Raw genomic sequence first — 1414 nt, forward strand, 5'->3', positions numbered from 1 at the left:
CATAAGGTATTTCTATTTCCAACCTTCTGAGGAAGCACAATATTTCTTTCCAGAGAGGTTGGACCATTTTGCAATCCCACCAGCAATGCAGGAGCGTCCCAGTCTCTCCACATCCTCATCAGCAGTTATTGTCCTCTACTTTTATGATTTTTGCTGTTATCGCTGGTGTGATACGCTATCTGATTGTTGTGTTGATTTGCATCTCTCTAATGGCTAGTGATTGTGAACAATTCTTCATATGTTTGCTGGTTGCCTAGATCACCTCCTTGTTGAAGTGCCTGTTCATGTCCTGTGCCCATTTTTAAATTGGGTTATTTGTCTTTTCCTTGTAGAGGTGTTATAGTTTCTTACGTATTTTAGAAATGAGTCCCTTGTATATCTGGAATATTTTGAGTAGAATTGGAGTCAGCTCTTCTCTCAATGTTTTGTAAACCCATCTGAGCCTAGAGTTTTTTTGGTTAGGCGTTATTTTATGACCTGATCAATTTCTTCCTTTTTTATAAGTCTGTTGAATTTAGGTAGGTCATGTTTTTCGAAACATGTATTCATTTACTCTAGATTTTCAAATTTCTTGGAGTACTACTCTTCATGTTGTTGTTGTTGTTAAGTGCTGTCAAGTCGATTCCTACCCATAGCTACCATGTATAGGGTTTCCAAGGAGCAGTTGGTGTGCTTGAACCAGCAACTTTGCAGTTCAAATGACTTTGCAGTCTCATGCATTATCCCAGAGTGCTACATTACTCCACAACTCTTAATAGTACTCAGTTATTGTCATTCCAATTTCCATTAGTTCCGATGTAATGTCACCTATGTGAGTTCTTATGTATGTTATTTGTTCCTTGTCAATCTTTCTTTTTGTTAGGTTTGACAACAATTTTTCAGTTTTATTAATTTTTTCAAAGAACCGCCTTTTTGTCTTGTTGTTTCTAATGTTATTATTTTTTGATGTTGTTTTTTTTCGTTTTTTATTTCAATTTTTTTTTGTGCTCTAATCTTTATTATTTCTTACCTTCTGCTGGTTGTAGATTTATATTGCTGGCCTTTTTCTAATTGTTGGAGTTATGTTAATGTTTTGATTTTGCTTCTTAATTCTTTTTGATTGTGTGTATTTATTACAATAAACTGTCCTTTCTGCTCAGCATTTTCTGTGTTTAAAAGGTTTTGATATTTTGTGTTTTCATTCTTATTTGTTTTTAGGGATTTTTTTATCCAATTGTTTATTTGTTCTACTACCTAGTAGCTTTTTTTTCTTTCTTTCTTTCTTTTTTTCTTAAATGATTTATTGTGAATTATGTGATAGTTTACATGGGAGAACATTGGTTTTACATTCATTCTATCATATATCGTCTCATTGCCATGGTTACAATCCCCTCCGTGCAATCCTTCCCCCGTGCCCCCACGTCTTCAGCACACA

Source organism: Chrysochloris asiatica, unplaced genomic scaffold, assembly GCF_000296735.1.
Source record: "Chrysochloris asiatica unplaced genomic scaffold, ChrAsi1.0 scaffold00152, whole genome shotgun sequence".
Taxonomy (NCBI): Eukaryota; Metazoa; Chordata; class Mammalia; order Afrosoricida; family Chrysochloridae; genus Chrysochloris; species Chrysochloris asiatica.